Source organism: Cibotium barometz, chromosome 3 (genome assembly GCF_041138505.1).
Source record: "Cibotium barometz isolate CiBa-2024 chromosome 3, ASM4113850v1, whole genome shotgun sequence".
Taxonomy (NCBI): Eukaryota; Viridiplantae; Streptophyta; class Polypodiopsida; order Cyatheales; family Cibotiaceae; genus Cibotium; species Cibotium barometz.
Window position 1 is genome coordinate 50,036,620 of NC_141048.1, and position 22,783 is coordinate 50,059,402.

Below are 22,783 nucleotides of genomic sequence, written 5' to 3' on the forward strand. Positions count from 1 at the left end.
AAATTCAATATGTCTCTTATATGATAAGAGGGCACACATATAGAGACTTAGGAGAAATGGCAAGAAAAAGACATGTTATCATGGGCTGGAAAGAACGTACAAATGCCAAGAAGATGAACCACACACGCTACTAATCATCATCTTGCAATAGACCCAACCAACTCTACGAGTGCCCACATGCCATAGCCTTTCTAGTTGTATCTTTATTTAAGGAAAACTAGAATGAATGAAGGTGCCTTGGCCTGAATCTTCCTAGGGTAAAATCCTCTCATATTTTCACTTCTAGCCGAGTAGTTTAAGCAAGGGGGAGGCTCTTCAGGAGAAGAGCCTCGCAAGTCACACCCGGGCCAAAGCTGACGAGCACCCCCCAATCGAAGCCCTCGCCAGAAGTGGCGAGCTTCTTTTCCAGAGAGTTGCGCCGCATCTGCTCCATGATGAAGAAAACACAAGCGCTGGACATGTTGCCGTATTCAGCGAGCACTTGTCTAGTGGCTGCGAGTTTCTCGGGTTTGAGCTTGAGTGCCTGCTCCATTTGGTTTAGAATGGCGGGGCCACCTGGGTGCGTGATCCAGAAGATGTCATTGGGACTAGGGGCATGGCCATCATCATCATGGACATTATCCAGGGCATCTTGCAAGACGGCAGGCAGGTTCTGAGAGACAAGCTGTGGAACAGTTTTGTGGAGGTGGAATGTGAGGCCGATTTGCTTCCAGTGGCCTTGGATGGCACCATCACTGTCGGGCAAGATGTAGGAGCCGGTCCAGTGAACCTGAAACCAGGGCTTCTCCACGTGAGCGATGGGGTCGGAGCCGACGATGAGGGCGGAGGCACCGTCGCTGAACAAAGCCTGACCCACAAGGCTGTCGATATGGGTCTCATTAGGCCCACGAAAGGTCACCACGGTGATCTCACTGCAGACCACTAGCACGCGTGCGCCCTTCTTGTTCTCGGCCAGCTCCGTGGCCATGCGGAGGGCCGTGCCTCCACCAAAGCAGCCCTGCGAGTACAGCATCAGCCTCTTGATATTGTGGCGCAAACCCAGACGCTTGGTGAGAGCCCAGTCCGCCCCGGGCAAGTCCATGCCGCCCGTTGAGCAGAAGACAAGGTGGGTGATGCAGGACTTGGGGCGGCCCCACTCCTCCAACGCCTTGAGGGCAGCTTCCCCACCAAGCCTGGGTATCTCCTCCACCATGTGCTCTTGCCTCGCATCCAAGGACTGGCCCCAGAAGTCGCACATGCTCGGGTTGGCCCGCAGAATCTCTTCGTTCAGGTACATGTGCCTCTTCTGGATGCCTGATCTGTCACCTGCAGTAGTACGTACGTACAGAGAGAGCAACGTTAGCTTGGAGTTGCGTCTCACCTGCATATTATTATACAGTATTATTGCAATTATATATTAGTATATATGAGGGGGCTTACAAATGCGCTGGAACTTTTGCTTGAGGTCGGTCATGTGGTTGCTGTTGGTGACGTTGAAGTAGAAGTCCGGGTACTCGTGCTGCTTGAAGAGGTGCGGAGGGGTGGCGCTGCCCATGGCGAGCACGCTGGCAGGGCCATCGGCTTGGGCTTTGGCTAGTTTGGCTTTGCATGCGGCGCCATTGGTGGTGGAGATCGGCATGGCGGCGGTGAGCTAGCTAGCGCAGGAGACGAGACGAGCAGAGCAGGCAGAGGCTAGCGCAGGAGACGAGACGAGCAGAGCAGGCAGAGGCTACTATAATTTGGGACAGTACTGCGCTCGCTGTGTGTAGCTCAGCCCAAGGGGGTGGCTTAATTATGATATGGCTGGCTGTGCTGTATTAGAGGGGCGCAGCGCTGCTAGCAGCAGGCCTCCCAATTACTAGTCTTGCCTACGACTAGTCAGTACTACTAGTGCCTCCGTTTTCCTGAGAGGACGCCTCCGATTCCATCACACAACTAGTGCTGCTGTCAATATTATATAAATATAAATATAATATAATATTATGGCCACCAATAAAATGTTCTTTCGATATAATTTGTGTGGAGAAAGTGTATAAATTATGCGAACTATACTATATCGATTTTGGACTAAATTCAATATATGTATTGTAGTGCGACTTTATACTGATATGTTCTTGCGTTAGGATATAATTATACAGATATATAACCATACAATAGTATGGTATATAAATCATACAGAGAGATTAACGTGCTCGTACTGAGGACTTACTGGACGACGGCTGCAGATCCTCATGAGGACTTACTGGACAATCGAACTTTGTCACGAAGTCTCATGACTGATATCCGACTAATATTCTAGTTCCGCTTCAAACACAACCTTTGCCCTTGTCTCTCTCGCGCCCAGTAACATGCACATCGTGCGTACACGTTTCAACCAAAGTTGGTGTCACTCGGGACTTCTTTACCACCTTCCCCAAAAAGAGGAAAGCCTCTCAAACATCATTAGACTGGTCATTATTATTCACATGCTATATTATTCTTTATATAAGTTATAAAATCATGTTTGCTATCGTTGTCCTCCCTAGAAAAGCTAAAGCTGCTGCTGCAGTGGGAACAATAGACAAGGAAAACCAATAAACCTTGCATGTCCACTTAAACTTAGAAATACAATTAACAATATAGCTAAGGGAGAAAACTCTACTCTTGAGGTGAGTGAACGACGTGACCTTTTAATTCTCGCGTGCATGCTCAATCGAGCAGGGCACGTTCCTCGCAAGGGTATCCAAGGTATGAAGTGAAGGCAAAGCTCTCCAAAATTTGGGCCAAAGACTAAAAGATTACCGAAAAGTCAAACACCCCTCCTTTACTTTTGTAGCCTTCATAGAAAACCCCCTGGGGACTAGACCAGTGGTGAAGGTGTGGATAGGAAAGCAAATCTTGGAGAAGCTGCCCCCAAAAGGATGCACTACTCAAGCAATGATGAAAGCCTGTATGCAACTAGGGTACCATGTCTCTTGGAGCCAGTCTTCCTTTGTCTGGGGAAAGAGGATAGGTGAAATATGCTATGTAATCTCTGCTCAATTGCAATGTAAATAAAACTAAACCTAAAACTACAATGATTTAGTGTAAGATTAAAAAGTAAGATTCCAAAATATTCTTTTTAAGGAAACCTTAGATTGAGCAGATGTTAAAAAATATGGAGCATAATTATAAAAATCATTCTATATGCTTCATTTTTGTAAGTAAATCTATAATTTATGAGCTTCTAAATCTCATCATTGGCCATCAATCTTAGTGACTGAAACCATTGACTAGATTTCCCTTTGAGGCTTAACCCCAAGGTTTGAACCTTCGTCACACACTTATCCAGGTTATAAGAAAAAATTTCAAGAAGACATGAGCGAGGGGATAGTCACCCTCGATTCTTCTACTTTGCATAGATGAGAACAAGAAAACAAAATCCACTTAAGGGACAATCAAAATGGTGAGTCCAATACTTAAATGGGATACAAAAGTACAAATGCAAGCATTCTAAAAGTGGACACAACTTAACGGGATTGAAGAGAGTTATTTGGATTACCTTTTGTGTTCATTAAAGGGTAAGGTAGAAAGGTGGTGTCATCAATACCTTCCCAAGAGACTTAGCCACTTATAAAAAAAAACTCAAAGATTAATTGAAAGATGTAGAGACACACGTAGTAATAAAGAATTACTCTAAAAAATGTCCAAAATCAAACAAAAAGGAAATTTAGTATGCAGATACATTGACCGAATGTTATGGATACAAAAAGGGTATTTAGTATGCAAATACATTGACAGAAGGTTATGGATACATTGACTGAATGTTATGGATTCTTTACGGGAACCCCCCCTCTTCTCTTCTTGTGGTGTTTTCCCATCATTCACATGGTTAAGCGTGCCATACATCGACTCAAATTCTCCCATATACACGCTTATCATCAATATATTTATTTAATCTCAAAAGAATTTAAAGAAAAATAATAGAAAGAGTGTTTGTGTACTTCCCTGATATATGTGCTGATGTCTTGATTGATTGGGAATCCATGTCTACTCTCCAGAAGTTGTGGAAGAGCTGCTTCTAGACTTGGCAAGCCTCTCAAATTTGCTGTCAGGGCTGTAATCTGTAATAGGCGTAACTCCATGCACAGTTATCAGATACTAGCTGTGTGGATACTTAAAATTATTGGAATATGTGCGGTCTACAACCTAACGTGGGTGAAATTGCTAAAATCTGCTCTATGTGAAAGTCGTCTCTAAAAATAGGTCACGTTTTACTTTTTTATAAAATTTTAATTTGCATGTCCATCTACACACGTAAAGGCTTCTTTTGAGTATGCTAACTAATTGAAAACTCAATCTTAAATTTTCACTTAATTTTAACACTGAGAATCTTTACTGCTAAAAAACCACTAAAAACCTCTTGGAATTCATTAACTGAAATCTGTAGCATCCAAAACTTAGGATTATCTTTAATCATAACTTGGTTAATCTCAGAGGTATGTAACAATGGATCAGTTGGTTGGCAGGGCTAGTGCGAGCGACATGATGATGGTTACACATTTTGGCATGCATATTGGTACACATTTTGGCATCATTATATTTATGGCGATATTATATTTTTAGCAAAGTTGAAATGAGTGGAGGTATTTGGACAAGACTGTAAATAACAAAAAAGTATGCAAAGTTAGACATTTATACGATCTAATATTTATGTTGTGACTTTCTTTAGAATTCAATGCATGAGAGGAGTACTTTTGACATACATTAGTTTTGCAGGCCTAAAAATAGATAAAATTAAAATGTTATATTTTATCTAAGATTGAATTACCTTCTTTAATATTTATAGAAGGACACTTCTTGTAAATAGGTCACTTTGGCTTGAAACAAAATTAATACATTTAAATACTCATGCATGGGGGGGGATGATTGTACTCGGTGTGAGAGTGTTGACGGTGTACTCTATATATTTCTTTCTCTCTCTCACTCATGTCTACTATTGAAGATTATTATCTATCATGCTCTATGTTGCAATTTATTTATGTGATCCAATTCTAATTTCTTGTTCATTAATTTATGTATTTGTGTGTGCAAGGTTTTTTGTAATATAACTCTAAGTTTAACCAAGTTATGATTAAAGATAATCTTAAGTTTTGGATGCTACAGATTTCAGTAATGAATTCAAGTAAGTTTTAGTAAAAATTCTAAGTGTTAAAATTAAGTGAAAATTCAAGATTGAGTTTTCAATTAGTTAGTGTGCTCAAAGAAAGAATTTAAGTGTGTAGATGGACATGCAAATTGAAATTTGATAAAAAAGTAAAACGTAACCTATTTTTGGAGTCGACTTTCACATACTGCTAATTTTGGCAATTCCGCACACGCCAGGTTGTAGACTGCACATGTTCTAGAAATTTTTAGTACCCAGACGACTAGTTTTTTATAATTGTGTACGAAGTTATACCTATTGCAGGTTGCACCCCTCACTACAGATCTAAGAGGCTTGCCAAATCTACAAACATCTCTTCCACAACTTCTTGAGAGTAGATATGGATTTCCAACTTATCAAGACATCTTCAAATATATTGCGGAAGTACACAAACTCTCTTTTTATTATTTTTATTCAAATTCTTTTGATATGAAATAAATAAATCGATAAGTGAATACGAGAGAATCCGAGTTGGTATAGGGTGTGCTTAACGATGAGTAATTCTTAACTTTATTATGTATACATGATCATCTTCGTCTATGAGACTCATGGAATAAATAGTTTTGGTGGGGTAAAGAATTCGAAGATAGAATATTTGACTAGTTTATGACTACATTTTAGGTATAACCTTTATTAGGGACTGTTTTGCGAAGCATTTATCTTTTCGTGTGTTTAGAATCAGATTTTGACATAAAGACAAAAGTTTTAGAAGGCAGAAAAATCTACAGGAGTGTATGAGATGCTAAAAAGCCAAATCCCTTTCGTTTTTGAGTTATTCGAGTACAACAAAGTGGGGCACTTGGCTTTTTCTTACAATTTTATGCTGAAAATACAACTTTGGCCATTTTGAATGCTCTCAAAGAGACCTTAGAACTCATTTTAAGAGAACCATCACTGAGAAATGTTCTATAGAGAATTAGAAGTCCTAAAACTTTTTATAGTTTTAACTTTTCTCTAATTCCAAATAGATTGGTAGGTATTACTCTCCCAAAGAGACCAGTTGTCACGATTTGCCTTAGAAATTGCCATCAAGATTGACTATCTTATCTGTATAGATCGGATGGACTAAGGCATCGACCGGATGGACTAATGCATAAGCATCGTTAAGACTTAGCTATAGTGACTAGAGATTATCTTGCTAGTTAGAACATGATAATTGATTTTGTTGAAAACATAGATTCTCATGCGACTTAAAAGACTAAGAGAAGTTAAGGACTATTTGAATTAAAAGCTAGTTTTATACTTGAAGTTGATTTTTAATGATTTGAATATGCATGCCTTAAAAAATTCTTTACGTATGTGATAAGAATCTTGGATATGGCATGCATGCTTATTTTGCTATTTGAGAGGATTGATTTGATTATATTACTATGTAAAAATAGCACAATTAAGTGAGTTTCAATGTTTTCTTAGAATAAGTTGTACGATTAAGATATGGCTAGATTTGGGACCATCACAGTTGGTATCAGAGCATAGGTTGGGCAGTCCGTATTCAATTGCGGATGTTGCAGGTCTTGGGTGACTCATATTATGTTTTATTTTTGTGATACAATGAGAAGATTCTTTTCTTTTTAAATTTTTTTATGATTTGATATACAATCACAAGATGGCCACACATTAAACAAATTCAGTAGTTAACCTAGGACAAGAAGAGGAGCTTTTACACATTATTCTTTGTGGGTGTAACTCTTGAGAAAGTTATTAGAGTTATTATAGGCATCAGGACTTAGCTTAGAGAAAGGAATGAGAGTTGTGCGTACGTGAGCTTCTATGGATTTGAATGAAGAAAAGAAGGAGTGGTGGAGAAGATAAAGAGATGCAAGATCGTCTTAATTTTGATGATAGACAAAGTCAAGGAGAAGGAAATTTTTTTGGAGAATAAGATAATGCAAATGAGGGAGAAGAAGAATGGTAACCCTAGTATTTTATATATTTATCCCCAGAGATGGTAGGAAAGGCATGGCATAAAGGCCAATGTTTTGGTTCTCTACAAAAGCGTCATCGAATTTTTGAGTGCAAAAAACAAACGAACATCACAAGAGGTACGTGAGCGACTAACTTCAGGAGATTAGAAACCAAGGCAGAGTATGAAAGAGAATATACATGAATTTTTCAACTATCGATGACACTTGTGGAGCAAGAGGAGAAGATATTGCAACTGTGCGCTGAGGATATTAAAGAATATGCACATGTCAATGCTGTTATTCTTGTAGGTAAGGCTGAAAACCGAGCTTCAATTATTAATATTCCTATCAAGATTGTGAATAATGTATTTCAAGTTTTGATTGACTCGGGAAGCACTTATAGTTTTCAATCACCCCACGTGGTAAAATAGTTAAGAATAACTAAATTTTACCACAAGTATCTTATGGTAGAGCTTGCTTTGAGAAAGCAACATACATATAAGAAGTATGTCAAGAATATGCTTTTTATTCATATATAACCCCAAGTCAAAAGATGATTTCCAGTGGGCTTTGGGAAGATATGATGCCATATTAGGGATAGATTGATTAGTGCCTAGAAAGGCCAAGATATTGTGTCATGAGAAGCGGGTTTGCATGATTGGAGATCATAGTAAAGATTATTACTTGCAAGATCAAAGATGTGATGTAGAATTTAGAATGATATCTTCTTCGCACCAGATCAAGAAAAGTATTTCATGTAGTATACTATTTGCTTATTAAGTAGTAAATTATCATCGTAAAGTAAATAAGTGTAGGTTTGGAAATCTATATCTATTGTGGAGGTTGCAAGTCCATCAATAGAAACATGATGTAACCACATTTGTTCATAAAGCTTGAGAGTGTTTTGCTTTCTAAGCTTTTTAATTCAAGAAATAATAGAGGATTGCTTTCTTGTGGAAGAAATTTGACTAAGTCTAAAGCTACAAGAACAGTAAAAATATGAGTTTGTAAATTGTTTGATTACCAGGACGGCCAGCATGCATATCAATCATTCATACACATGCATATCAATCCTTCATTTAAAAAAAAAGCAATCTGAAGTCATACTTACCATCTTACACTATCTCTAGGCCATAATCTTTTAAGGCATGCATATTCAAATCAATCAAAATTACCTGCAAGTATAAAACAAGCTTTTAAATCAAACAGTCCTTAACTTCTCTTGGTCTTTTAAGGCACACAAGAATCTTTATTTTTAACAAAATCTATTATCATGTTCTAACTAGTGAGATAATCTCTAGTCACTATAGCTAAGTCTTAACTATGCTTATGCATTAGTCCATCCAGTTTATACGTTAGTCCATCCGATCACTATAGATAAGATAGTCAATCTTGATGGCAATTTCTAAGGCAAAGCCTGACAACATGTCTCTTTCGGAGAGTAATACCTTCCAATTTATTTAGAATTAGAGAAAAGTCAAAACTACAAAGTTTTAGGACTTCTAATTCTCTATAAAATATATCTCAGTGATGGTTCTCTAAAAATGAGTTCTAAGGTCTCTTTGAGAGCATTCGAAATGGCCAAAGTTGTGTTTTCAGCATAAAACTGTAAAAAATAGCCCAGTGCTCCACTTTGAACTCGAATAACTCAAAAACTAAAGGGATTTGGCTTTCTAGCCTCTCATATGCTCTTGTAGAGTTTTCTGATGTCTAGAACTTTTGTCTTTATGTCAAAATCTGATTCTAAACACACGGAAAGATAAATGCTTCGCAAAACAGTTCCTAATAAAGGTTATACCTAAAATTAATTCATAAACTAGTCAAATATTCTATCTTCTAATTCTTTACCCCACCAAAACTATTTATTCCATGAGTCTCATAGACCAAGATGATCATGTATAATTAATAAAATTAAGAACTACTCATCATTAAGCACGTCCTATATCGACTCGGATTCTCTCGTATACACTTATGAATTTATTTATTTCATATCAAAAGAATTTGAAGAAAAATAATAAAAACAGAGTTTGTGTACTTCCCTGATAATAAAAACAGAGTTTGTGTACTTCCCTGATATATTTGAAGATGTCTTGATTGAGTGGGAATCCATGTCTACTCTCAAGAAGTTGTGGAAGAGCTGTTTGTAGATTTAGCAAGCCTCTTAAATCTGCTGTCAGGGGTGCAACGTGCAACAGGTATAACTTCATGCACAATTATCAGAAGCTTGTCATGTGGGTACTTAAAATTACTAGAACATGTGTATTCTACAACCTAGTGTGGGCGAAATTGCCAAAATTAGCTGTATGTGAAAGTCAACTCCAAAAATACATCACGTTTTACTTTTTTATCAAATTTCCATTTGCATGTCCATCTACATACCTAAAGGCTTTCTTTACGCTGCACACTAACTAATTGAAAACTTGATCTTGAATTTTAAATTAATTTTAACACTTAAAATTTTTACTATTAAAAAACTACTCAAAATCTGCTGGAATTCATTACCGAAATTTGTAGCATCTAATACTTAAGATTATCTTGAATCATAACTTGGTTAAAGTTAGAGGTATGTTACATTCTCTCCCCGTTATGAAATCGTCCTCCTCGATGATAAAAACATCTTATTCACAATCATTAGACCTTGAGAAATAGTTTTTTCTTATTCAACTATTATACTTGATATAGTACTTGAGAAGTCATATACCTTTATCTTTCAAGAAAAGTATAATTTTGTCCTAAGATTTTTTCAAGTAGCCTTGGAATGAAGTACTTGCTTATCTAAGATCTTACCTTGATATAAAAGCTCTTAACTTGATTCTTCATTTCTTTCCTATCTCTTCTTGGATAAAATCAGCATATTCGGTATTCACTGCATCTATTACTCTCAATACTATAGCATTCTTTTCTCTCAGTATTGTGCTCTCTTTCATTCATATCTCCGATAGATCTTGTCTTGGATAAACGATTTAAAATGTTAAGCTAGTCATGTATACTAAACTCTAGCGTAAGAGCTTACTAGTCTTAATACTATAAAATTTAACTCCAAATAAGAAACTAGATAAATCTTGATCCATTACACAAAGTAACTTGATTTTGTAAATCAGTCACCATCCATGTCATAAATAAATCAGTCACTATCCATGTCACTATCCATGTCATAAAATAATTTTCTTGGAATCACAACTTAATAAACAATAATAACTTTGATTATCATCGCATTGTCTTAAACTTTAGACAGGGAACGCTAGACAGAGAACGAGATTCATGCCCTCTGGAAGCCATGTGGTAGAACCCAGAGAGGACGAGTTTTAGAAAGAGGCATACTTAGGAATGGCCGAGATGTCCAGTGTGGAGGTTGGGTGGAGAGGCATCGGAGAAAGCCCTAGATTGGTTGGATTTTGGTCATTATGAGTAACCATGTTGTCAAGCATGGTAATGATGATAGAATCTTGAGATAGAAACATACATTGTGATTAATTGAGATGAGATGCTTTAATTGATAGAGATTTATATTGTGTGAATGTTTGTTTGAGATTACATGATTCTTTACTTATGTGATAAGAATCTTGGATATGGCATGCATGCTTATTTTTCTATTTGAGAGGATTGATTTGATTGTATTGCTATGTAGAAATCTAACGATTAAGTCAGTTTCAATGTTTGCTAAGATTAAGTTATACGATTAAGATATGGCTACATTCGAGACCGTCACATTTTTATATCAATTTAGCTTATAAAAATTCCCTCTTTCCATGACACCGAATCAAGGAAAAGGCCCAGAAAGTGGAAAACCCACCAATGGTGCCAAACCTTAGATGATTTGCTACCAATGGCCTGAGGGACAAGGACATCAAGAAAATGGAACAATATAATCCTACAAAGATCTTGGAAGATTTTATTAAGAACACCATCAGGTTTGTTGATGGCGTAAAGGCCAATGTTTCGGTTCTATACAAAAGGGTCATCGAACTTTTAAGTGCAAAAAACAAACAAACATCACAAGAGGTACGTGAGCAATTAACTTCAGGAGATCAGAAACCAAGGCAGAGTATGAAAGAAGATATACATGAATTTTTCAACTACCGACGACACTCGTGGAGCAAGAGGAGAAGATATTGCAACTGTGGGCCGAGGATATTAAAGAATATGCACATGTCAATGCTGTTATTCTTGCAGGTAAGGCTGAAAACCGAGCTTCAATTATTAATATTCCTATCAAGATTGTGAATAATGTATTTCAAGTTTTGATTCTCGAGAAGCACTTATAGTTTTCAATCACCCCACGTGGTAAAATAGTTAAGAATAACTGAATTTTACCAAAAGTATCTTATGGTAGAGCTTGCTTTGAGAAAGCAACATACATATAAGAAGTATGTCAAGAATATGCTTTTATTCATAGATAACCCCAAGTCAAAAGATGATTTCCATGTGTTGGCTTTGGGAAGATATAATGCCATATTAGGGATAGATTGGTTAGTGTGCCTAGAAAGGCCAAGATATTGTGTCATGAGAAGCTAGTTTGCATGATTGAAGATCATAGTAAAGATTATTACTTAAAGGTCAAAGATGTGATGTAGAACTGAGAATGATATCTTCTTCGCACCAGAGCAAGAAAAGTATTTCATGTAGTATACTATTTGCTTATTAAGTAGTAAACAATCATCCTGAAGTAAATAAGTATAGGTTTGGAAATCTATATCTATTGCGGCGGTTGCAAGTAGAAACATGATATAACCACATTTGTTCGTAAAGCTTGAGAGTGTGTTGCTTTCTAAGCTTTTTAATTGAAGAAATAATAGAGGATTGCTTTCTTGTGGAAGAAATTTGACAAAGTCTAAAGCTACAAGAAAAGTAAAAATATGAGTTTGTAAATTGTTTGATTACCTTAAAGTTTGAGACAATGCGATGATAATCAAAGTTATTATTTTTTATATATTGTGATTCCAAGAAGATTTATTTATGACATGGATAGTGACTGGTTTACAAAATCAAGTTACTTTGTGTAATGGGTCAAGATTTATCTAGTTTCTTATTTGGAGTTAAATTTTATAGAATTAAGACTAGTAAGCTCTTACACTAGAGTTTAGTATACATGACTAGCTTAACATTTGAAATCGTTTATCCAAGATAATATCTATTGGATACATGAATGAAAGAGAGCACAATACTGAGAGACAAATGCTATAGTATTGAGAGTCTAAGCTCTTACACTAGAGTTTAGTATACATGACTAGCTTAACATTTTAAATCGTTTATCCAAGATAAGTTCTATCGGAGATATGAATGAAAGAGAGCACAATACTGGGAGGAAAGAATGCTATAGTATTGATAGTCTAATAGATGCAGTGAATACCGGATATGTTGATTTTATCCAAGAAGAGATAGGAAAGAAATGAAGAATCAAGTTAAGAGCTTTTATATCAAGTTAAGATCTTAGATAAGCAAGTACTTCATTCCAAGGCTACTTAAAGAAATATTAGGACAAAATACAACATTGGCCATTTTGAATGCTCTCAACGAGACCTTAGAACTCATTTTTAGAGAAACATCACTAAGAAATGTTCTATAGAGAATTAGAAGTCCCAAAACTTTTTATAGTTTTGACTTTTCTCTAATTCCAAATAGATTGGTAGGTATTGCTCTCCCAAAGAGACCAGTTGTCAGGATTTGCCTTGACTATCTTATCTGTATAGATTGGATGGACTAACGCATCGATCGGATGGACTAATGCATAAGCATCGTTAAGACATAGCTATAGTGACTAGAGATTATCTTGCTAGAACATGATTTTGATTGATTTGAATATGCATGCCTTATAAACTTATTTACATGTGTGATAAGAATCTTGGATATGGCATGCATGCTTATTTTGCTATTTGAGAGGATTGATTTGATTATATTACTATGTAAAAATAGCACGATTAAGTGAGTTTCAATGTTTGCTTAGATTAAGTTGTACGATTAAGATATGGCTTGATTTGGGACCATCACAATTGGTATCAGAGCATAGGTTCGGGAGTCCACACTTAATTGCGGATGTTGTAGGTCTTGGGTGACTCATATTATTTTTTATTTTTGTGATACAACGAGGAGATTCTTTTCTTTTTAAATTTTTTTACGATTTGATATACAATCACAAGATGGTTACACATTAAACAAATTCAGTAGTCAACCTAGGACAAGAAGAGGAGCTTTTACACAGATTATTCTATATGGGTGTACCTCTTCAGAAAGTTATTAGAGTTATTGTAGGCATCAAGACTTTGCTTAGAGAAAGGAATGAGAGCTGTGTGTACTTGAGCTTCTATGGATTTGAATGAAGAAAAAAAGGAGTGCTGGAGAAGATGAAGAGATACAAGATCGTCTTAATTTTAATGATAGACAAAGTCAAGGAGAAGGAAAAATTTTATGGAGAATAAGATAATGCAAATGAGTGAGAAGAAGAATGGTAACTAGTATTTTGTATATTTATCCCCAGAGATGGTAGGAAAGGCATGGCGTAAAGGCCAATGTTTCGGTTCTATACAAAAGGGTCATCGAACTTTTAAGTGCAAAAAACAAACGAACATCACAAGAGGTACGTGAGCGTTTAACTTCAGGAGATCAGAAACCAAGGTAGAGTATGAAAGAGAATATACATGAACTTTTCAACTACCGACGACACTCGTGGAGCAAGAGGAGAAGATATTGCAACTGTGGGCCGAGGATATTAAAGAATATGCACATGTCAATGCTGTTATTCTTGCAGGTAAGGCTGAAAATCGAGCTTCAATTATTAATATTCCTATCAAGATTGTGAATAATGTATTTCAAGTTTTGATTGACTCGAGAAGCACTTATAGTTTTCAATCACCCCACGTGGTAAAATAGTTAAGAATAACTGAATTTTACCAAAAGTATCTTATGGTAGAGCTTGCTTTGAGAAAGCAACATACATATAAGAAGTATGTCAAGAATATGCTTTTATTCATAGATAACCCCAAGTCAAAAGATGATTTCCATGTGTTGGCTTTGGGAAGATATTTAGGGATAGATTGGTTATTGTGCCTAGAAAGGCCAAGATATTGTGTCATGAGAAGCTAGTTTGCATGATTGAAGATCATAGTAAAGATTATTACTTAAAGGTCAAAGATGTGATGTAGAACTGAGAATGATATCTTCTTCGCACCAGAGCAAGAAAAGTATTTCATGTAGTATACTATTTGCTTATTAAGTAGTAAACAATCATCCTGAAGTAAATAAGTATAGGTTTGGAAATCTATATCTATTGCGGAGGTTGCAAGTTGAAACATGATATAACCACATTTGTTCGTAAAGCTTGAGAGTGTGTTGCTTTCTAAGCTTTTTAATTGAAGAAATAATAGAGGATTGCTTTCTTGTGGAAGAAATTTGACAAAGTCTAAAGCTACAAGAAAAGTAAAAATATGAGTTTGTAAATTGTTTGATTACCTTAAAGTTTGAGACAATGCGATGATAATCAAAGTTATTATTATTTTTTATATATTGTGATTCCAAGAAGATTTATTTATGACATGGATAGTGACTGGTTTACAAAATCAAGTTACTTTGTGTAATGGGTCAAGATTTATCTAGTTTCTTATTTGGAGTTAAATTTTATAGAATTAAGACTAGTAAGCTCTTACACTAGAGTTTAGTATACATGACTAGCTTAACATTTGAAATCGTTTATCCAAGATAATATCTATTGGATACATGAATGAAAGAGAGCACAATACTGAGAGACAAATGCTATAGTATTGAGAGTCTAAGCTCTTACACTAGAGTTTAGTATACATCACTAGCTTAACATTTTAGATCGTTTATCCAAGATAAGATCTATCGGAGATATGAATGAAAGAGAGCACAATACTGGGAGGAAAGAATGCTATAGTATTGATAGTCTAATAGATGCAGTGAATACCGGATATGTTGATTTTATCCAAGAAGAGATAGGAAAGAAATGAAGAATCAAGTTAAGAGCTTTTATATCAAGTTAAGATCTTAGATAAGCAAGTACTTCATTCCAAGGCTACTTAAAGAAATCTTAGGACAAAATACAACATTGGCCATTTTGAATGCTCTCAACAAGACCTTAGAACTCATTTTTAGAGAAACATCACTAAGAAATGTTCTCTAGAGAATTAGAAGTCCCAGAACTTTTTATAGTTTTGACTTTTCTCTAATTCCAAATAGATTGGTAGGTATTGCTCTCCCAAAGAGACCAGTTGTCAGGATTTGCTTTGACTATCTTATCTGTATAGATTGGATGGACTAACGCATCGATCCGATGGACTAATGCATAAGCATCGTTAAGACTTAGCTATAGTGACTAGAGATTATCTTGCTAGAACATGATTTTGATTGATTTGAATATGCATGCCTTATAAACTTATTTACATGTGTGATAAGAATCTTGAATATGGCATGCATGCTTATTTTGCTATTTGAGAGGATTGATTTGATTATATTACTATGTAAAAATAGCACGATTAAGTGAGTTTCAATGTTTGCTTAGATTAAGTTGTACGATTAAGATATGGCTTGATTTGGGACCATCACAGTTGGTATCAGAGCATAGGTTCGGGAGTCCACACTTAATTGCGGATGTTGTAGGTCTTGGGTGACTCATATTATTTTTTATTTTTGTGATACAACGAGGAGATTCTTTTCTTTTTAAATTTTTTTACGATTTGATATACAATCACAAGATGGTCACACATTAAACAAATTCAGTAGTCAACCTAGGACAAGAAGAGGAGCTTTTACACAGATTATTCTATGTGGGTGTACCTCTTCAGAAAGTTATTAGAGTTATTGTAGGCATCAAGACTTAGCTTAGAGAAAGGAATGAAAGCTGTGCGTACTTGAGCTTCTATGGATTTGAATGAAGAAAAAAAGGAGTGGTGGAGAAGATGAAGAGATGCAAGATCGTCTTAATTTTAATGATAGACAAAGTCAAGGAGAAGGAAAAATTTTATGGAGAATAAGATAATGCAAATGAGCGAGAAGAAGAATGGTAACTAGTATTTTGTATATTTATCCCCAGAGATGGTAGGAAAGGCATGGCGTAAAGGCCAATGTTTCGGTTCTATACAAAAGGGTCATCGAACTTTTAAGTGCAAAAAACAAACGAACATCACAAGAGGTACGTGAGCAATTAACTTCAGGAGATCAGAAACCAAGGCAGAGTATGAAAGAGAATATACATGAATTTTTCAACTACCGACGACACTCGTGGAGCAAGAGGAGAAGATATTGCAACTATGGGCCGAGGATATTAAAGAATATGCACATGTCAATGCTGTTATTCTTGCAGGTAAGGCTGAAAACCGAGCTTCAATTATTAATATTCCTATCAAGATTGTGAATAATGTATTTCAAGTTTTGATTGACTCGAGAAGCACTTGTAGCTTTCAATCACCCCACGTGGTAGAATAGTTCTTTTTATTCATAGATAACCCCAAGTCAAAAGATGATTTCCATGTGTTGGCTTTGGGAAGATATGATGCCATATTAGGGATAGATTGGTTAGTGTGCCTAGAAAGGCCAAGATATTGTGTCATGAGAAGCGAGTTTGCATGATTGAAGATCATAGTAAAGAATATTACTTAAAGGTCAAAGATGTGATGTAGAACTGAGAATGATATCTTCTTCGCACCAGAGCAAGAAAAGTATTTCATGTAGTATACTATTTGCTTATTAAGTAGGATACTATTTGCTTATTAAGTAGTAAACTATCATCCTGAAGTAAATAAGTATAGGTTTGGAAATCTATATCTATTGTGGAGGTTGTAAGTAGAAACATGATATAACCACATTTGTTCGTAAAGCTTGAGAGTGTGTTGCTTTCTAAGCTTTTTAATTGAAGAAATAATAGAGGATTGCTCTCTTGTGGAAGAAATTTGACAAAGTCTAAAGCTACAAGAAAAGTAAAAATATGAGTTTGTAAATTGTTTTATTACCTTAAAGTTTGAGACAATGCGTTGATAATCAAAGTTATTATTATTTATTAAGTTGTGATTCCAAGAAGATTTATTTATGACATGGATAGTGACTAGTTTACAAAATCAAGTTACTTTGTGTAATGGGTCAAGATTTATTTATGACATGGATAGTGACTAGTTTGCAAAATCAAGTTACTTTGTGTAATGGGTCAAGATTTATCTAGTTTCTTATTTGGAGTTAAATTTTATAGAATTAAGACTAGTAAGCTCTTACACTAGAGTTTAGTATACATGACTAGCTTAACATTTGAAATCGTTTATCCAAGATAATATCTATTGGATACATGAATGAAAGAGAGCACAATACTGAGAGACAAATGCTATAGTATTGAGAGTCTAACCTCTTACACTAGAGTTTAGTATACATGACTAGCTTAACATTTTAAATCGTTTATCCAAGATAAGATCTATCGGAGATATGAATGAAAGAGAGCACAATACTGGGAGAAAAGAATGCTATACTATTGATAGTCTAATAGATGCAGTGAATACCGGATATGTTGATTTTATCCAAGAAGAGATAGGAAAGAAATGAAGAATCAAGTTAAGAGCTTTTATATCAAGTTAAGATCTTAGATAAGCAAGTACTTCATTCCAAGGCTACTTGAAAAAATCTTAGGAAAAAATACAACATTGGCCATTTTGAATGCTCTCAAAGAGACCTTAAAACTCATTTTTAGAGAAACATCACTAAGAAATGTTCTATAGAGAATTAGAAGTCCTAAAGCTTTTTATAGTTTTGACTTTTCTCTAATTCCAAATAGATTGGTAGGTATTGCTCTCCCAAAGAGACCAGTTGTCAGGATTTGCCTTGACTATCTTATCTGTATAGATTGGATGGACTAACGCATCGATCGGATGGACTAATGTATAAGCATCGTTAAGACTTAGCTATAGTGACTAGAGATTATCTTGCTAGAACATGATTTTGATTGATTTGAATATGCATGCCTTATAATTTTATTTACATGTGTGATAAGAATCTTGGATATGGCATGCATGCTTATTTTGCTATTTGAGAGGATTGATTTGATTATATTACTATGTAAAAATAGCACGATTAAGTGAGTTTCAATGTTTGCTTAGATTAAGTTGTACGATTAAGATATGGCTTGATTTGGGACCATCACAGTTGGTATCAGAGCATAGGTTCGGGAGTCCACACTTAATTGCGGATGTTGTAGGTCTTGGGTGACTCATATTCTTTTTTATTTTTGTGATACAACGAGGAGATTCTTTTCTTTTTAAAATTTTTTACGATTTGATATACAATCACAAGATGGTCACACATTAAACAAATTCAGTAGTCAACCTAGGACAAGAAGAGGAGCTTTTACACAGATTATTCTATGTGGGTGTACCTCTTGAGAAAGTTATTAGAGTTATTGTAGGCATCAAGACTTAGCTTAGAGAAAGGAATGAGAGCTGTGCGTACTTGAGCTTCTATGGATTTGAATGAAGAAAAAAAGGAGTGGTGGAGAAGATGAAGAGATGCAAGATCGTCTTAATTTTAATGATAGACAAAGTCAAGGAGAAGGAAAAATTTTATGGAGAATAAGATAATGCAAATGAGCGAGAAGAAGAATGGTAACTAGTATTTTGTATATTTATCCCTAGAGATGGTAGGAAAGGCATGGCATAAAGGCCAATGTTTCGGTTCTATACAAAAGGGTCATTGAACTTTTAAGTGCAAAAAACAAACGAACATCACAAGAGGTACGTGAGCGATAAACTTTAGGAGATCAGAAACCAAGGCAGAGTATGAGAGAGAATATACATGAATTTTTGAACTACCGACGACACTCGTGAAGCAAGAGAAGAAGATATTACAACAGTGGGCCGAGGATATTAAAGAATATGCACATGTCAATGCTGTTATTCTTGCAGGTAAGGTTAAAAACCGAGCTTCAATTATTAATATACCTATCAAGATTGTGAATAATGTATTTCAAGTTTTGATTGACTCGAGAAGCACTTATAGTTTTCAATCACCCCACATGGTAAAACTGAATTTTACCAAAAGTATCTTATGGTAGAGCTTGCTTTGAGAAAGCAACATACATATAAGAAGTATGTCAAGAATATGCTTTTTATTCATAGATAACCCCAAGTCAAAAGATGATTTCCATGTGTTGGCTTTGGGAAGATATGATGCCATATTAGGGATAGATTGGTTAGTGTGCCTAGAAAGGCCAAGATATTGTGTCATGAGAAGCGAGTTTGCATGATTGAAGATCATAGTAAAGATTATTACTTAAAGGTCAAAGATGTGATGTAGAAATTAGAATGATATCTTCTTCGCACCAGAGCAAGAAAAGTATCTCATGTAGTATACTATTTGCTTCTTAAGTAGTATACTATTTGCTTATTAAGTAGTAAACTATCAAGCGACTGGTTTACAAAATCAAGTTACTTTGTGTAATGGGTCAAGATTTATCTAGTTTCTTATTTGGAGTTAACTTTTATAGAATTAAGACTAGTAAGCTCTTACACTAGAGTTTAGTATACATGACTAGCTTAACATTTAAAATCGTTTATTCAAGATAATATCTATTGGATACATGAATGAAAGAGAGCACAATACTGAGAGACAAATGCTATAGTATTGAGAGTCTAAGCTCTTACACTAGAGTTTAGTATACATGACTAGCTTAACATTTTAAATCGTTTATCCAAGATAAGATCTATCGGAGATATGAATGAAAGAGAGCACAATACTGGGAGGAAAGAATGCTATAGTATTGATAGTCTAATAGATGCAGTGAATACCGGATATGTTGATTTTATCCAAGAAGAGATAGGAAAGAAATGAAGAATCAAGTTAAGAGCTTTTATATCAAGTTAAGATCTTAGATAAGCAAGTACTTCATTCCAAGGCTACTTGAAGAAATCTTAGGACAAAATACAACATTGGCCATTTTGAATGCTCTCAACGAGACCTTAGAACTCATTTTTAGAGAAACATCACTAAGAAATGTTCTATAGAGAATTAGAAGTCCCAAAACTTTTTATAGTTTTGACTTTTCTCTAATTCCAAATAGATTGGTAGGTATTGCTCTCCCAAAGAGACCAGTTGTCAGGATTTGCCTTGACTATCTTATCTGTATAGATTGGATGGACTAACGCATCGATCGGATGGACTAATGCATAAGCATCGTTAAGACTTAGCTATAGTGACTAGAGATTATCTTGCTAGAACATGATTTTGATTGATTTGAATATGCATGCCTTATAAACTTATTTACATGTGTGATAAGAATCTTGGATATGGCATGCATGCTTATTTTGCTATTTGAGAGGATTGATTTGATTATATTACTATATGTAAAAATAGCATGATTAAGTGAGTTTCAATGTTTGCTTAGGTTAAGTTATACGATTAAGATATGGCTTGATTTGGGACCATCACAGTTGGTATCAGAGCATAGTTTCGGGAGTCCACACTTAATTGTGGATGTTGTAGGTCTTGGGTGACTCATATTATTTTTTATTTTTGTGATACAACGAGGAGATTCTTTTCTTTTTAAATTTTTTTACGATTTGATATACAATCACAAGATGGTCACACATTAAACAAATTCAGTAGTCAACCTAGGATAAGAAGAAGAGCTTTTACACAGATTATTCTATGTGGGTGTACCTCTTCAGAAAGTTATTAGAGTTATTGTAGGCATCAAGACTTAGCTTAGAGAAAGGAACGAGAGCTGTGCGTTGTCGTGCCATGGCACGTCTATGGTGTGAAACCGTGCATGTGAGGCCATCAAATACACATCCAGATGCATGGGGTTAAGTGCCATGACGAGTCATTATATGATGCCATGTACATATGTTCATATTGTAGATAAGGTTCAATAAGATGAGCTGAGGCTGAGAGCCAGGTCTCGAAACCTTTGATAGTGTGGTGTGAATTGTGGAGGATTTTTTTTATGTTTATGGAGAATTTTGGAGCTAGCAGAGATCTCGTGCCTTGATAGGACTGGATTATGCTTGTGGTTCGACTGCTTTATTGATTCCATGAGATGGTGAATTGCTCATAAGCCGTGCCTATCATGGCTGAGTTGATATTAACACTGAGACAGAGGACTTTATGGTACATAATGATTGTGGTCTTGATCGTATGCTTCAGATGGCAAGGTCGTATATGCAATAAGGATACCGAATGAAGCCTACCTTGATGTGGTGTGTGAAACCTTAGCAAGGATAGAAGGTTGATTTTTTTTTATATGGTTATTACTTGAAATGTAAATGCGTGGGATGGTAGGCGCAGTGGAAAAATTAAAAATGGGAAAAGCACGATTTTAGCTGCAAAAGGGTGTGGGGGCCGGCTTCCTCGCGGGAAAGAGGAGAAAAACAAAGGAGTTGCAGGCGGCGCTCATCTAAGAAAAAATCTGTAGAAAAAAAACCAGGGGACAGAAGCGTGTTGGACCAGTGCGTTTGGTTTCATGCAGTCAGCAAACGACTGTTTATGGCGTGTTGGGGCTTGAATTAGAGAGCAGAGTTGCTACTATCTATTGATATGCTTTCATCAAATTCACAAAAACCAGCTTCGCGCCGGCTATGCGCTGTCTGCAGCAAAAGGATTGAGCGGGAAATAGCAAAAATCCAGGAGTGATTCGCAATAATGTTTTCAGGTGATAAAGAACATTATGAGATGTTGGGAATGGTGACAGTGGATGTATGGAATGAAAAGGGACACATGTATGTTGGAAATACTTAAAGGTTATGTTATGCCTTCATGTGATTAGCTGGAAAGTTTTGGAAAAAGAAGCCAGTGAATCTATGCTTGGAAAGGGATAAACAATTGGAACACGAATTCAAGGATGGATTTTTCCTATGCTTTTTGGGAAATTTTGAATGTGAGTTTCCTTGTTAAGTTTGGCACCAACTCTCATAGCTAGAAGTCTCGTACTTTCCTGGCTATTCCGCACACGTCACGACAGCTCTTTGGTGAACCCGACGTGAAACTGCTGGGGTGAGAGTGTGGTGAAATATATAGGGAAGCTATGGCTGAGAATTCCACGACCAAATTTCCACGACCAAAGCATTACAATCAATTGTGAAAAAGATGGATCAATTTGATGGGAAGGACATTACAAAGTACCTGCGCAATTATATAAAGGAGATGGAGCTAAACAGGGTGACTGAGGAGGATATGGTTCGAAGTTTCGAGCTGGTATGTGTTCCTGAAATAAGAGAGTGCATAAGAGGATTGCAGACAGCACATGGTGGCAGAAATTGGGAAGAGTTCAAGCTTGCTTTAAAGGATGAATATTTTATGGAGGATTCTGAGCGAGTGACCAAACGAACTTTTTTGGAATGGGTCACAAAATCTAAAATGGGAATTTCTGCCACACAGAATTGCTAAGAGAGTTTGAGAAGCGTTATGCCCAGTTGTCAAGGATAGAGCGTGCAACTTTGGACAGAGAAAAAACAGAGCTCTTCTTACAAGCAGCTGGGAAAGATCTCCAGGAGAAATTGGAAATCCTCCTTGAGGATAAGGATACAGAGCAGGGATTAAAGAGTGATTGGAATGATGTTGAAGATGCAGTTACTATGTTAGCAAAGCGGCAGAGCGGAGGAGGGATAAAATGGTGATGGGCTCTGCAACCCCCATAGCTGCTGTTACCCCTGAGAATCTACCCAAACCAGCTGCTACAATTCCAAAGGTAGATGGGCCAATGGATGAGCTTATCAAGGGTATGCGTGACTTAAAATTGAAGATGTCGAGGATTGAA

At 36.1% G+C, this 22,783-nt stretch overlaps 1 pseudogene; it reads right to left on the reverse strand.

Annotated features, from left to right (window-relative positions):
• Nucleotides 1–269: 269 nt before the first annotated feature.
• LOC147640206 (chalcone synthase pseudogene) lies at nucleotides 270–1,618 on the reverse strand (annotated as a pseudogene).
• Nucleotides 1,619–22,783: the final 21,165 nt, after the last annotated feature.